The sequence below is a fragment of the Equus przewalskii genome, chromosome 12 (assembly GCF_037783145.1).
Source record: "Equus przewalskii isolate Varuska chromosome 12, EquPr2, whole genome shotgun sequence".
Lineage (NCBI taxonomy): Eukaryota > Metazoa > Chordata > Mammalia > Perissodactyla > Equidae > Equus > Equus przewalskii.
The window spans coordinates 29,217,138-29,233,171 of record NC_091842.1 but is presented as its reverse complement, the minus strand read 5'-3'; the positions used below and the strand labels follow the sequence as shown (position 1 = coordinate 29,233,171).

Sequence of the window (16,034 nt, the reverse complement as noted above, 5' to 3'; positions counted from 1 at the left end):
CTTGCACCATGGCCAATTTCATTCTACCAATGTGAAATCACTGAACAAAGAATTGGGAAGAGATGCAATAGCAGCCCATTTTACGGTATTTCACCCACACAAATATAGTAGACAAATAACTTCAACAGCATAGATAATAAAATAGAGTGAGTTAATATTTATTACCTTTATTAATAATGTATTTTACTTAATTATAAGTTTATATAATTTAATTTTTAATGATGGCCAAGTTTAACAACCAGATTGCAAAATTCCTGAAAATTTAATGGCTGGCTCTTGTGAGTCTGTGCACACAGAGCCAGGTCCAGCACATCACTGTCCTTCCTCCATGCATTTCTTCCCATTTTTCCCCAAATAATCAGTTTTAGAGTGTGCCCGTAGAGACCAATAGCTTGTGAGAATGGATTAGTAGAAATCAAGTATGGGTCACTTAACATCTCATCAAAAAGTAGAGATGATAGCCGTGGAATAATGAGAGGATCCAGAAACAAATTTAGTGGAAGCAGGAATTTAGAGCCTGGAGATAAACTGGAAGATATAACCACCCACTCCTATCCCACCAGGGATTTCTAGAAATCTTGGGACAGGCTATGTGTGTCCACTGGCTAGAGCATGGGCTGTTCTAGGAAATGCAACAGATCTTCTGGAATTAGCTAATATCTGGGGTATACATACACACATATACATGCACACACACACAGAGATATACACATATATTTATATAATGGTTATTATTAAAGTGGAATCCCAAATTATATGATTTTTTAGGATAAATGAGAAGATTTCAAAGAAATTCCCCTGTGGGAACCACTTAGACTGGAAACTCCAGGCTCTGAGGGGTGTGTTTCATTCTTCTCGGCTCTTTGGGACACCTGGTGCACTTCTCTTGCCTGAGAAGTTGTATTTTTCACCTGGTCTCGCCATTTTAGTCCGACGACTCCCGTGCCTGGCTAGTCATCAGAATCTCTCCAGAAGCATTTGAAGAATACAGATTCCGGCGAGCCCACTAGACGTTCCGATTCCATAGCTGGAGGCTTGGGATTGAGAATCTGAATTCTAAAGACCCCACCAGGTGACCCAGCCGTGTGTGATAGAGAAACTGTGCGATGGGTCCCGGTGTGGGTTTGCGGCACGGTTGCGCCCCTCATCGTGTGACTTGGCGGATCACGTCTCCTCCTGGGACCATTTCTCTTCCAAGCTGTGGCTTCAGGGCAGTGCTGTGGCTACTGCACAGCCAGAAGGCGTCTCCTCCTCCTCCTCGAAAGATCCTTTCCATCTTCACAGCAGCGCAGCTCTGTCTGCGTGGCCGGCTCCAGTTTAAAGGGAGAAAGAATCGAGTCCCCTTGCTGTGGTGAGAAGTCCTACTTGCCATACACTTTTAAAGTTTCTCTCTCACGAGGAACACTTTGGCTCCCATCTCATTTTGCCTGGACCAGAGGGGCTCTGCAAGTCAGGCTTCCTTCCAGATGGAGAGAACTTGGTGTGAACTTTTAAATCAGTTTCAAAAAAATTATTCCTAAACTGCCTCATGGGATACACGATGCTCCAACTGAAGGCAGGAAGAGGAAGGGAGCGCTCAAGTATCTAATTTAACACCTGAAAATTCCCGAGGATGATTATACCATAGAAGGAAGATGTATTGAGGATTGTAAGAAAAGGTTCCATAAAAAAAAAATGTAAATGGAAAGGTCGTAAAATTCAAATGAGTCTCTTTCCCCGGGTTATAACAAGCTCTGTGCTCAGAACTTGTTAATGGCTTTTTTTTAAAAAAAAAAAATAATTTTATTGTAGCTTCTATTTTTTCTGTCGGTGTAATTAGAGCTTAATTAATTCCCCCCTAAAGGGGAAAAAGAGGACAAAATGGTATTTGATCTGAGACGTGTTCAGCGGGCAAAGCAATTAGGATCAGCAACTGACTTTCGGTTATCGTTTTTGCTAGTTAGGTCTTCTGGGAGGCAGATGGCTTTGCACAGAGACCCCCAGTGTATCACCCTGGACCAGAGAATCAGCAGTGCCAGGATATGCAATAGGGCCAAAGGACAGAAATCATGCAATTTAAATAAATACAGCTGTAAAAGCGTGTTGCAACAATTCTCTGGTAATAAGAAGGGTTAGTTAAGTTTGGGCTGTAAAATATGGTTCCAGCACCAAAAGCATAGCTCAAGGAGGATACCGGAAAGAACATGGTCTCGGTAATAACTTAGACGTGGGATCGAATGCCAGCTGCAGCACTGAAGCTGTGTGACGTTGCAGACCTCTCTGGGCCTTAGTTTCCGAGACTCTGTAAAATGAGAAGAGCAATAGTATCTAATTGATAGGCTGGTGGTGAGAAGTAAATGACAGCATGGAACAAAAAGCACCAGGTGTAGGAAGTTAAGTGACAGTATGATTTTTTTTTTTGTCCTGGTTTCACAATATAGTTTAGTGGAATTAGTCTCGAGTAGTTCGTGGTGTTAGAATTAATTACCTTGAGCTGGCACGGCAATGACTTATTATACCAAGCCTGCGAGTACGACCTCCGGTGGCCTCAAAGGCTCAGGAGAAGCCACGGGCAGTACAGGTGTGCTAGGTACTTAGATAAGAAGTAACACGCTCAAGAACCCCGGTCGGTTCACACCCTGGGGTTCAGGGAACTGAGTGTTGGAAGCCACGCACTTGTGGGACCTGCTGAGTGATAGAAAATGATCTGGTGTGGGGGTGGGGCTCACAAGAGGATAAAGAGAGAGACACCTGGCTTCTAAAAGCAAGCAAGTGAGCCCCCGGGCTTGACTCCAGTATCACAGCAGGGCCTCCAAGAGGATGGTGAGAAATAAGGCCACCGAGCAGCTCTTCCGCCAGTCTCCCCACATACTCTGAGATGCAAACTGGAGCCGGAGCGGAAGTCTGTTTTTCGCTTCCTGGCCTTTGCATGTGCGTTTCCTCTGCCTGAAGTGTGCTCCTCGCCCGTTTCATTGGATCCAGCCCTCCTCTTTCTGTCACATTTCTGCTGAGCGACTGCATCTGAGGCCTACCTCCTGCTCCCAGCATATTAAACCTAAGACAGCCGTTATAAGCTCTCATCTCCCCCTGGAGCACTTTATGATTAGATAAGTTTACTTGATTCAGGTCTGTAAGCTCCACTAGAGTAGAGATTGTTTAGTTGTTGTTTCTTTTTGCTCACCTCCATAGCCTCCATTTCCAGTTCAATTTGAGATTTTTTTGGCAGCTTCTAGTGGCTGCCCACAGACCTTGGCTTGTGGCAGCATTATTCCAACAGCTGCTTCCCTCATCACATCTCCATCTCTGACTCAGACCCTCCTACTTTAAAGGACATTGGGTCCACCAGGATAACCCAGAGTCACCTTCCCATCTTAATATTTTTAACTGGATCACATCTACAAGGTCCCTTTTGCCATGTAAGGTGAGACAGTCACAGGTTAGAACTTGGACATCTTCTCGGGGGTCATGACTATACCTGCCATGCTCCCTAAAGTGATCTACAGATTTAATTCAATCCTTATCATTAACACAGCAGGACTTTTTTCAGAAATTGGCGGGCTGATCTGAAAATTCATATGACCTAGAATAGCCAAACCAATCTTAAAAAAGAAGTACAAAGTTGGACTTACATTCGTAATTTCAAAACTTATTCCAAAGCTACAGTAATCAAGACAGTGTGGTACTGGCATAAGGCTAGAAGTATAGATCAATGAAGTATGACTGAGAGTCCGGAAATAAACCCTCACGTTTATGGCCCATTGATTTTTGACAAAGGTACCAAGCTAACCCAATGGAGAAAAAAATAGTCTTTTCAAGAAATGGTTTTGGATAAATGGATATTCAGAAGTTAAAAGAATGAAATTGGATCCCAACCTCACACCAAAAATGAACTCAAAATGTTTCATCAAACAAAATGTAAGAGTTGAAAGTATAAACTCCTAGAAAAAAAATAGTATAGCTTTGTAAACTTGTATTAGGCAAAGCCTTCCTAGATATGACATCCTAACACAATTGACAAAAGAAAAAATAGAGAAATTGAACTTCAACAAAACTAAACACTTTTTTGCTTTGAAGGATGACGTGAAGAAAGTTCAAAGGCAACCCACAGAATGAGAAATATTTGCAAATCGTGTATCAGATGAGAACGTTGTAACCAGAATATGTGAAGAACTCTTACAACTCAACAATAAAAAGAAAAACAACTCAAGTTAAAAATGAGGAAAGGAGTTCAAGAGACATTTCTCCAAAGACGATAAACAAATGATGAATAAGTGCATGAGTAGATGCCCAATATCATTAGTCATGAGGGAAATGCAAACCAAAACCATGCCGAGATACCACTGCACGCCCACTGCAATGGTATAATAAAACAGACAGACTATAACAAGTGTTGGCAAGCACATGGAGAAATTAGAACCTTAGTATATTGCTGGCAGGATTGTAAAATGGGGCAGCCACTTTGGAAAACAATTTGGTAATTTCTCAAAATGTTAACCATAGCTACCATAGGATAGCAGGTCTGCTCCTAGTTATACAGCCAAGAAATTTGAAAACATACATCCATACAAAAACGTGTACATAAATGTTGATGGCAGCACTATTCACATTAGACAAAAAACTGAAATGGCCCAGGTAGCCGTCAACTTATGGATGGAAAAGCAAATCGTAGGGTATCTGTACCATGGAATATTATCCAGTCATAGAAAAGAATGACGTACTGATACGTGTTACACCATGGATGAACCCCCAAAACACTATGCCAAGTGAAAGAACCCTATCACAAAGGACACGTGTTTTATGATTATATTTACATGAAATGTCCAGAACAAACAAATCCTTAGAGACAGACAGTGGAGTAGTGATGACCAGGGGCTGGGGAGAGTTAGCTGTGGAGAGCGACTGCATAATGGGTATGGGCTTCCTTCAGGGTTGATGAAAATGTTCTGGAATTAGATAGTAGTGATGGTTGAACAACTCTGAATTTACTAAAACCCACTGAAATAGTACACTTTAAAAGCCTGGATTTTGTGGTATGTGAATTATTTCTCAATAAAGCTGGTTTTTTACGGAAATCATAAAAAAAATACTCAATTCAACAAAAGGAAAAAAGAACAGAAGAAAAGAGAAACAAATGACTGATAAAAAACAAATTGCAAGATGATAGACACAAACCTAACTATATTAATAATCATATTAAGTTTAAATGGTCTAAGCATTCTTATTAAAAGGTGAGTAGGCCAGTATGGAAAAAAAAAAGCAAGACCTAACTATATGCTGGAAATACAAGAAATGCACTTTAAATCTAAATATACAAATAGGTTAGTCAAACTAGAAGACAGAAAAAGATATATCATGATATTATTCTTAGGAAAAGCTGGAGCAGTTATGTTAACATCAGAGAAAATAGATTTCAGAGCAAAGAATAAAGAAGTTTTCTTCACAATAAATAAATGGGTCCAGGGGTGGCCCAGTGGTGTGGTGATGAAGTTTGCACGCTCTGCTTCAGTGGCCTGGGGTTCCCAGGTTCGGACCCTGGACACAGGCCTACACACGGTGCATCAAGCCATGCTGTGGCAGCATCCCACATACAAAAAAAGAAAAAATACAGGAAGATTGGCACAGATGTTAGTTCAGTGACAATCTTCCTCAAGCAAAAAGAAGAAGATTGGCAATAGATGTTAGCTCACGGCCAATCTTCCTCACCAAAAATAAAAATGGGTCCTTTACTCTGGAGGACACACATGTTTATGTACCCAATAACAGTCCTCAAAACAGAGCCAAAACACAAAGCCAAAACAGAGAAATGAAGAATTCCACAACTGTAGTTAGAAATTTCAAACTCCTCTCTCAATAATTGATAGAACAAGTAAATGGAAAATCAACAAGGATACAGAAAACTTGAACAGCATGAACCAACCTCACTGAATTAAAATATTTACAGACCACTCCACCCAACAGGGGTGGAAATGCGTTCTTTTCAATGTGTTTCAAGTATCCACAAAGAACACTTAGCAATATGGGCTAGATCCTGGACCAAAATACCAGTGCCAATATAGTCAAAGGGATTCAAGTCATTCAAAGTATGTTTTCATTATAATGGAATTAAATTAGAAATTAACAGCAGATCTCTGGAAAATTCCAAATATTTGGAAACTTAATAGCATATTTCTAAATAACCCATGGGTCAAGGAAGAAATCCAAAGGAAAACTGGAAAGTATTTTGAACTGAGTGAAAATGAAAACACAACATATAAAAGATGTGGAGTGTTGTGAAAAGCAGTAGTTAGGAGAAATTTGATAATGATGAATGCCTTCATTAGAAAACCAGGAAGGTCTCAAATCAATGACCTCGGTTTCTACCTTAAAATAGAACACAGAGACTGAGCTGGACTCAAAGGAAGCAGAAGAAAGGGTACAATGAATATCAGAGCAGAAATAAGTGTGATAGGAAACAGAAAATAGAGAAAACCAATAAAACTAAAAGCTGATTCTTTGAGACCATCAGTACAATTGATAAACGTCTAGCCAGACTGATCAAGAAAGAGAAAGGGGATGTAAGTACCAATATCAGGGATGAGAAAGGTGATCTCCTTACAGATTCCACAGATATTTAAAGGATAATAAGGTGAGTAGTATGAACAGCTTTGTGTCCATAAATTCAACAACTGAGCTGAAATGGACAAACTCTCTCAAAGACGCAATCTATGAAAGCTCATTCCAGATGAAATAGATAATCTGAATAGTGCTGTATCTATTGAATTGTAGCTTAAAAATTTCCCATAGGGACCAGCCCTGTGGCCGAGTGGTTTAAGTTCCACGCACTCGCTTCAGCAGCGCGGGGTTATGCATTTGGATTCCAGGTGTGAACCTATACCACCACCAGCCATGCTGGGGTGGTGTCCCACATACAAAAAAAATGGAGGAAGATTGGCACAGATGTTAGCTCAGGGCTAACCTTCACATGGCAAAAAAAAGGAGGATTGGCAACTGATGTTCGCTCAGGGCAAATCTTCCTCAGCAAAAAAAAAGGAAAAAAAAAAAACTTCCCACAAAGAAAACTCTAGGCTCAGTTGGCTTCGCTTGGGAATTCTCTCACACATTTTAGAAAGAAATAATACCAATACTACACAAACTCTTCCAAAAAATTGGAGACGGAGGAACACTTCCTAATGCACTGTGTGAGTCCAGCATGAGTCTGACACCAAAACTCATCCAAGACATTACGAGAAAAGAGAACCGGAGAGTGGGGTTCTCGTCTCTCCCAAGATAGAGTCTGCATGTGAAAATGCGGAGCATCAGTCTGGGATAGTGGAGTCAGCCAAATCTGAGTTCAAAATTCCTTCTGGGGCAGGCCCAGTGGCACAGTGGTTAAATGCCCACATTCTGCTTTGGTGGCCCGGGATTTGCCGTTTCAGATCCTGGGTGTAGACATGGCACCGCTTGGCAAAAGCCATGCCACGTATAAAGGCCTCCCACGTATAAAGTAGAGGAAGATGGGCACGGATGTTAGCTCAGGGCCAGTCTTCCTCAGCAAAAAGAGGAGGATTGGCAGCAGACGTTAGCTCAGGGCTAATCCTCAAAAAAAAAAAAAAAAACAAATTCCTTCTCTGACACTTTACCCGCTGTGTGATTTTGGACAAGTTACTTCACCTCTCTGACCCTCAGTTTCCTTATCTATCAAATCAAGGTAATAACAGCACCCTTGGCTGAGGATTGGGGTGAAGATTAAGTTACACAACGTATTTTCAGTGCCCTTTAACAGTGCCTCAGACACAGTAGGAAGTTCAATAGCTATTAACTGTAACAAGATAATATTCTTCTTAAGATAAAGGATGCTCGCGCCTTTTGTGGTGTGAATAAATGTTTGCCACCGGTAGTTAAGTTTTGATCAATGAAGCCATTTCAAAATTATTGTTTTTCTCCGCATTTAAAGGAAGAATTAAAATCCTCTATAACCATGTAGCTTACATAACAACAAAACTTCTCTCTTAAACAGGAAGCAGTGGCCCTTTTTTTTTTTGTCATCGGAAGAAGGAAGATTTTCCTGCTCCAATCTAATGTCAAAATTCCTCTCGGCCGTCTATTTTCCTGGTGGCGAGGACCTGACTGGCTTGTACGGCAATCACTGGGTTCAAGCTGAGATGAAGTCCGAAGAAGTCTTGCTTGATGGACCACGTGGCTTACAGAGAAAAAGTCTGTTTGTAAGAGAGCTTTCGCTGGCCCTGCTCAGACCCTGGTCGTCCCCAGCGGCTGGGGATTAAAAAGCAAGAGATAGCCCTGCCTGCTTGTCCTTGTTTACCTGTGCTCCAGACCGAAGTCACCGGGACCGCAAAGTGCCAAGCATTCAGATCAAAATGCCTTCCTTTTCCCCTCCTGGCTAAAGGACATTTACACAAAGAGCTGGGACCACGAGCTGTTTGGATGGTTTGTCCTCTCCCACCCCCTCCCCACCAAATCCTCGTCCTACGCTTTTACGGGAAGTAGCTTAGAGCAGAGCTCACAGGCCTCCGGCTCCAAATCTAAACCTTGAAAAGGATACATGTTTTGTTTACGCAACCATGGCAGAGCATTCAGAACAGGTCTGGAGGCCACACTGGCAGGAGCCGCAAGGACAGGCTGCAGCCATCAGTAAGAGGCAGCCTCTCCCCGCCTCCTGGCCCCGGCAGGGCGGCCTGCCTATTATTTTTCCCGCAGGGATCGGCAGCAGGACAGGAGAAGGAAGCCTCGCTGTGTCCGAGGGCGGACGAGACCGGAGGAAGCAGACAGCCTGGTTCTTGTGTTCGAAGCTTTTGGAGAACAAAGACCCTGCCTGCTTATTGATGTGTCTCCGTAATTGTCCCCTATTCTGGCAAACAGGATTACTCGCTCCCTGTCCCATGGAGACGACCACGTAAATCGGTGGAGAAAGAGACTGAAATTGTTGGGACATTTTTCCATCCCCTTTGGGGCTGAGACGGGGTTTCCTAACTGCAGCTTTGCTGACATTTTGAACGAGATGAGTCTTTGTTGTTGGGGGTCTGTCCTGTGCACTGTTGGATGTTTATCTCTCTCCCTGACTCTACCCACCATACACCAATAGCTGCCCCCTTCCCAAGCTGTTACAACCAAAAATACCTCCAAATATTGCCAAATGCCCCCTGGGCAGGGGGTACAAAACCTCCTGGGAGCTGAAAACCACTGGCCTATGTGGAAACATGGGAGTAAAGACATTTCTTTTCTTTTCTTTTGGTGAGGAAGATTGGCCCTAAGCTAACATCTGTTGCCAATCTTCCTCTTTCTGCTGAGGAAGATTGTTGTTGAGCTAACATCTATGCCAGTCTTCCTCTGTTTTGTATGTGGGACACTGCCACAGCATGGCTTGGTGAGCCATGTGTAGGTCCGTGCTTGGGATCCGAACCTGCGAACCCTGGGCTGCCAAAGCAGCGAGCGCAAACTTAACCACTACACCACGGGGCTGGCACCAAGACATTTCTCATTAGAGCCACCATAGTTTTTTCTTAGAAAAATAGGAGAAGGGGACAAATTCCTGGACCTCACACAGTAAATCACTGGGTGATGAGAGAGAAGAAAGGTGTTTGCAAATGCTTCTTGGGCCATCCACCCTGTCTTCTGAGTGCCAGATGTTGCCCAAGTTGGAAATAAAACACATTTATTTAGTTGGGAAAATACAAAGACCTTGCTTTGCAGGGCTCTCTAGTCAGAGCCGAGTTGAACGATGCAGGATGACTGAACAGTATTTCTTGGCGTCCCATCCCCCCATTGTAGGATGACTGGGAAATGCCACCCAGACCCAGCAGACACAGAGCAGGTAGGACAGAAAGGGAGTGGACACAGCCGCATATCAGCCTTTAAGGAAGTTCTCTCCCTCGAGTCGATATGGCCCTGAGGGGTCAAAGGACAATTCCTTGTCCCTTAGCAAAACTGGGAAGGGACCAGCTGGAGAAACAAGCTCAGAGAAAGCAGACATAGTGCCCTTCTCTGCCACAGCAGTCACCAGCGATCTGTGACGCAGCAAAAACAGGCTGAGACTAGCAAATCCCTGCCAGGAATAGTGAAAGGATGGAACTGTGGTCGGCTTAATAAGGGCCCTCCCCAAAACCTGCACATGCTAATCCCCAGAAACTGTGAATATGTTACCTTATAAGGCAGATGGGACTTCGCAGATGTGATCGAGGTAAGGATCTTGAGATGGAGAGATTATCCTGGGTTATCCTGGTGGGACTGATGTCATCACAAGGCCCTTCTAAGAGGGATGCAGAGGGTCAGAGTCTGACAGAAGGACGCAGAGGGAGAGAGAGAGAGGTTTGAAGATGCTGCTTTGCAGGTTTTGAAGATGGAGGAAGGGAGTCGTGAACAAAAAGATGTGGGTGGCCTCTGGAAGCTGGAAAAGGCACAGAAACAGATTGTCCCCAGCGCCTCCGGAAGGAACACAGCCCTGCAGACCACTTGAGACTTCTGACCTCCAGATCCGTAAGGAAATAAATGTGTGCTGTTTGTGGTTGAAGCAGCCGTAGAAACAAACACAGAACCCTCCAGAGAATCTCAAAGAGTTCAGGGTTAGAGACCGAGCTTTCAGACCGGCTTTGCCACCAAGGAGCTGGGTCCTCAGCATCTCTGAGTCTCATTTTCCTCCTCTGTACAATAACAGATCGTTTGTCTCCCCTGCTCTGACTCTGCATTCTGCTATTTCAACACTCTGAAAACACCCAGGCAGCTCTCAGCAGGAACGCTGGGGTGGCAGAGAAAGCAGGGGCGGTGGTGTCAACCTCCGCCCATGAGGGATGATGGCAAAAATGAAAAATCTGGTCTTTGCCCCTGGTTCCTGGCACAGAGCTTCAAAAACCTTGGGAACTTCCTGAGGGATAGGAGAATCTTTTGTTATTCCTAAGGAGCTCCCTTTGACCACACCTGAGTTTATGTAATGAGGTGACTCAAGGTGGACTCTTAAGCAGTTTTGAGGGAGGGCCTGGCCATGCCAGAAAGGACAAGCATGTGATTAGAGAGCTAGAACTTTCAGCCCCACTCTTGCCCAGACCTCCTGGGAGGGAAGAGCAGCTGGCAACCGAGATCCCTAATGTAGCCAATGATTTAATCAATCATGGCTATCTAATGAAACCTCAACAAAAACTCTGGACAAGGAGACTCAGAGAACTCCCTGGTGGCCAACATACTGATGTATAGATGGGGTGGCGCACCCCATGCTCCACGGGAACAGAAACTCCTGCACTCCGGGCCCTTCCAAACCTTGTCAGTTTATGAATCTCTTCATCTGGCTGTTCATTTGTATCCTTTAAAATAAAATGATAATCACAGATATGGTGCCTCTTGAGTTCCTTAAGTCCTTCTAGCGAACTGTCAAACCTGAAGGTGGATCGTGGGAACCCCCACATGTATTGCCCAGTTGGTCAGGCAGAAGTGTGGGTGGCCCCTGGAACTTGGGTCTGCTGTCTGGAGTGAAGGGAGTCTGGTGGACTGAGCCCCTAATAGGTGGAGTTGGATGCTAATCCAGGTACTTGGTGTCAGAATGGAATTGAATTGTTGGGCATCTCATTGACGTCAGAGAGCTGGTGTTGGAGTATCCAGCCCCTGACTGGTTGTGTGGCCTTGGGGCCTAGCTTTCCTCATCTAAGTGAGTAGACAAATGGGGTTCGTGGCTTTTAGCACCATGTCTGTTTTCCCTACATAATATCTTACCCTTAAGCCCAATATATATGAGATAAATTAGAGCAAATTTCAGGCCCTGAGTCTCTTCCAAATCTTCTTCCTCTGCCCCTGAGACAACTTTGTGAAAACATAGAGCTCGGCTGACTAATTGGGAAGCCACTGGCCTGGGTGATCTGGGAGCCCCTTTTCTCTCAGGAGATCCTATTATGTGCACTCTCAGAGTCTAATAAACAGAGATCTGATTTCCCTGAGGCCCTAGATGCTTCTTCAGAGGGCCCCTTCCTCACCTCAAGCTGCTGCATGGGGAGCTGATGATGAGACAAGCGTGCTCTTGACTGAGTTGTAAATGAGCCCTTCCACCTACTGGAGTTCTCCACCAGAGACCCAAGGTCAAACCTGTGTGGTCACAGAGCCCAGCTCTTTATTACCAGAAATAAAGTAAATCCTGCTCTCCTCCTACATACAAGGCATGCAGCAGGCTCTGGTCCTATCTCTGGCAATATCAGGTTTATAAGAACAGTTTCTCACTTTTATTCATTTGAGAATTGAATTAGCTTTCACATTTGCCTCCACAGCTTCAAAGAACGTCTCCCAGCCATCATTTACCACACTATTAAATCGAGGAGCATCTTGTCGGTACATCTGATAATTTGATTCTGAGTGATGTTTGTGTGGTTGCTAAGCATTTTAGCGGGCAACAAGAATGTAACGAATGTGTGGCTGGGCCTTTTAACTACCAACTCGAAAGAGATTTCGACAACTGGATGTGGTGGTGGTAATGAAGAGACTAGATTACTTGAAAACTTATTATGTTTCAATAGGGGGAACCGGATTCAATTTAAAGATACTCCCAGCTCTGGCCAAAGTAACGTCTTTAGTTTCTCACATAAACGAGGTAAAAATCTGATATTGGAGCAGCAGGACATTTTCAAGTTCTGGCATATTCAGTAGGTTTGAGATTGTCACTGCAAAGCTCCCTATTTAGTTCAACCTTGGAAGTAAGACCTGCCAAGAGCTACAGGACAGATGGTCAGAGCACAGGTTTTAGACTCAAAAGACTGAAGTTCAAATCTCCATTCTGATGCTTGAGCAAACTACATATTCCTCAGTTTTCTCTCCAGAAAAATAATAATAATTTTAAAACAATAATAAAAATAATAGGGCTGTGGAGGAGGTTGATTGAGCTTAGAATTTCTCAACCTTGGCACTGTTGACATTTGAGGCTGGACCACTCTTTGTTGTGGGGGCCTGTCCTGTGTATTATGGGATATTCAGCAGAAGCTCTGGCCTCTACCCTCTAGATACCAGTGGTAAACCCCTTCCACAGCGACCACCAGATTGTGTCCTGGCGTTGCCAAATGCACCTGGTAGCAAGTTCTGTAATCTGCAAACTCACACTGCAAAAGTCAACATAGTCGCCATTTTGCTCAGAACAGGGTACAATAACTGTGGACAAGTGAGGTTGGCCTACACATTGTGTCTTTCATCCCTCTATCCATTTGTTTAATGCACATTTACTGAGTGTCTATTATATGCCAGATTCTGTGCTGAGCATTTGGCATATAATGAATAAGTGGTGGTCTCTGTCTTCTAGAAGTTACCGTGTACCAGGGAACACAGGGAGGTAAAAGACGATGACAACAGGGAAAACACAAAGAAAAGAATCCGGACCCACAACACAACCTGGAATGTCAGGGAAAGATTCCTTCAGGAGGCCTGAGTTTTGAAAATTTAGGACCTGGTTTTTCTCCCCCAAAACTGGTTGCAAGGATTTATTTCAAATCTAAGTTCTTCACTTTTCAGATGAGAAAACCCAAGGCCAAAGAGCAAGTAGCTCTTGTTCAAGGAAACCCCAGGAGTTTGTACCGGGGTTGAATTCAGGTTTCTTTCCACTATAGGTCTCCTTGTAGGAGGCGAGTCAGTACAATAGAGTGAACTTGGCCAGCAAAATGTTTTATTCCCTAGAGGAAAATCAAGTGATTTCTCAATGTCTAGTAGGGCATCCTGGTGCACAAGAGCGAGTGTGTGTGTGTGTGTGTGTGTGTGTGTGTGTGTGTGTGTGTGTGTGACTATTGAGATATTGGGAAGATCTCTGTGACATTTGTCCATCCAGTGCTGGGTGTTTCAAAGAGAATAGATTTCTCAACGGGAGCATTGGTAGGAAGTGGCCTACAGGCTCCTGCGCACTGTCGGATTGGCTTAGTCCCTCTCTAGCGGAGGCATCGAAGAGTATGAGTGAAGGTCTCTATGTTTTAGAAACATATCAGCAGTAGGGGGGAGAATTCTGCTCCACACTAAACCCAGAAAATGACCACAACCTGACAGATCATGCTTTAATAAGTGTCTGGTATTCGAACAAATGCATAAATGATGAGGAGATGAATAAATAAGTGACAGAAAGGGGAGGAAAGAGTGCCCTCCCTAGGTTTACTCCCAGGAGAGAAGTGTAGAGCTCACCCATGGTTTTGCCTGTCCAGCCCGGCTCTTTTTCTGGAAACTGCCCCCCTGCCTACAACATCTGTGTGGTTTTCTTTTGAAGGACCATGATCTCAAATGACCCTGCATCTCCAGCCACTGTGAATTGGTCCAGGGGTAGGCATCTGATGCAGAGTGGGCCAATCACAGTACATGACTCTGCACTCGAAACAGCTGATTGGCCCAGGAATGGTCACGTGGCCCAAGATAAGCCAATGACTTCCTTCACAAGGCCATTTGGATTAGCGTGGAGGGAATGAGCTCAGCATCCCTCGGAGGACCAACATCATAAGTAGAAAATTCAAGAGTTGTCAGAGGCCATATTTTTTGCTGTGTTGGTCGCCAAAACCCATCCTTAGAGAGTGAGAAGAATAAGGAAACAATCAGACAAATGCTACAGGAAATGGCAAGAATCCCAATGTCTGAATCATTGGTTTTTACAGTTCCCGAGGCCCACCTGCATTCCTGCCTTTTTCTTGGCTCGTTTGTTCCATCCTTTCATGAGATTCCTCAGCATCCTTATAATTCCATTTTTCCTTCAGCTGTTGTGAGTTGTGTGTCTGTCACTTGCAATCTGAAGAGTCCTGGCTATCCACGCAAGGCCCGGCATCAAGATAAGTTCATTTCCTTTGTACGATTTGTCACTTCTGTGCATGATATCAGGTGGGCACACACCACCATGCCGTAAATCATAAACACAAGGCCCTTGGTCTGTAATAAAGCAACATTCTCCTTCACATGCATTCAATACGCCTCCATAAGAGTAATAGATCAGAAGTTGCTTCATAGCAAAGATGCCAATATTATAGGAGCTCAAGATGGAGAATTTACTGGGGAGAGAAGAGTGGTCTATTGACCTGCTACAAATGTTCTGGCTCTGTCATTATTCAAATATTTCTATTGCCTGGAGTCCTGAATGTTTTTTCTCCACCCTGTGAACATTCATCTGTAGCTCCTAAGCAAATGAGAGCATCTTTCAAGTACGCCTTCGCCACCTGTACTATTTTGAATTAATGCTACATCATGGAAACGGCTGTTCGGGGTATCATAGTTTGTGGCAGCAAACAGCTTAAGCTGGCGATGGCTCCGCCTAGACCGCTTGCCTCCATTCAGACAGGAAGGAAAATCAGCCTTTATTCCCTGACACCACTTTCTTAGGCACTGTCCAAATGTTATCTATCACTTGATTCTCACAACGACACAGGGAATTTATCTGTCATCCTATTTTGTAGGTGGGGAAACTGAGGCTCAGGTTAGTTAAGGAAATTGTCCGGCTGGTCGGTTGTGGGGTGGGGGTTGGAAGTTGGATTTGTTCTGGCCCCACAGCCCCGTGTTCTTTCTTTGTTGAAATTCTTCAGGGACACAGAGAGACTGCCTGGAAGAGATTCTTGGCTGGCCAGAGTTGAAGGGAGCCCTGGTTCATCCAAACCAGGCTCTTCTTACTGAAACATGAGTGGCTGCAGGCAAGGAGCGATCCAGGCACAATCTGTAGGGCCTATAAAATGTGAGGCTCTTCTTCACTCTTGCCAGCATGAGGACCCTGTGCCGGGAACCTAAAGTTTTTATAAAATAACAGAAGAAAATGTTCAGATACCTTGTGTCCCATAATTCGGGTTGCTGGCTTCTTCTCCCCATCGTTGCTTAAATGGCCATTCTCTTTCCCACACAGGTGGGTTCGAAGCCTTGGAAACATTTAGTGGACTTCTTTCTTTGTCTACATTTTTATTTTGCAAAAATGAGATCTGAAAAAAAATGCCACTCTGCGTGGTGTGCTACTTTGCTCCAAATCCTTCTCTCCATGGCGTATCTCGACTCTTAGACTAAAGAGTAAAATCCTGAAGGGGGCTCTAAGGCCCTCCATGGTCATGCAAGGCTCCTCTTGCCTCATTGGTCACTGTTCACCTTGCTCTTGCCTC

General features: G+C 44.1%; 1 long non-coding RNA gene across 2 annotated transcripts in view; it reads right to left on the bottom strand.

The window, feature by feature from the left end:
• LOC139074747 (uncharacterized) overlaps positions 1-10,664 on the bottom strand; it is a 58,386-nt gene extending 47,722 nt beyond the window's left edge. Inside the window, exon 1 of one of the 2 annotated variants that reach the window (XR_011524467.1) lies at positions 10,117-10,664. This is a non-coding gene — a long non-coding RNA (uncharacterized lncRNA). The remainder of the gene's footprint in view (positions 1-10,116) is intronic. The other variant, XR_011524468.1, reaches the window with a different exon arrangement.
• Positions 10,665-16,034: the final 5,370 nt, after the last annotated feature.